This window comes from Octopus bimaculoides, chromosome 9 (genome assembly GCF_001194135.2).
Source record: "Octopus bimaculoides isolate UCB-OBI-ISO-001 chromosome 9, ASM119413v2, whole genome shotgun sequence".
NCBI classification, from domain to species: Eukaryota; Metazoa; Mollusca; class Cephalopoda; order Octopoda; family Octopodidae; genus Octopus; species Octopus bimaculoides.
Genome location: NC_068989.1, coordinates 59,099,133 through 59,099,851, shown reverse-complemented (window position 1 = coordinate 59,099,851; position 719 = coordinate 59,099,133).

The window sequence follows — 719 nt, the reverse complement described above, 5'->3', positions numbered from 1 at the left end:
TGTGTGTGTGTGTGTGTGTGTGTGTGTGTGTGTGTGTGTAGATGTATATATGTAACCGTTTATCTTTTATTTCTTTCAGTCTCGAGACTCAGGCCATGCGTTAAAAAATATTTTTCTAGTCGAATGAATCGATCACGGCACTGATTTTTTAAAAAGTATTCTATCGCTTCTTTTTGCCGGATCGCTAGGTTACGGGAACGTAAATACAGTAGCATTGGTTGTCAACCGGTGGAAGGGGAAAGAAAGACAGATCCAAAGACATACACACAGACACACACACATGCACATCGCGCGCGCAGGCACACACATGCATACATACATTTACATATAGGACGGGCTTCTTTCGGTTTCCATCTACGGAATCCACTCACAAGGCTTTGGCCCAAGGTTACAGTAGCAGACGCAGTAGGATTAAACGCGGAAGTAAACTTCTTACCACAGAGGCAGCCCTGCCCCTATATGTGTAAATATTATATAGAAATATATATCTATGTGGATGTATAAATGAATATATAATATATATTATACACATGATATATAGTACATATTATATATATATTTATATATATGTTGATGAATGATATGCAGATATATATATGTAGGTATATATATATATATATATATACATACACACGCACACACACACACAGACACACACACACACACACACACACATACACACACACACACACACACACACACACACACACACACACACA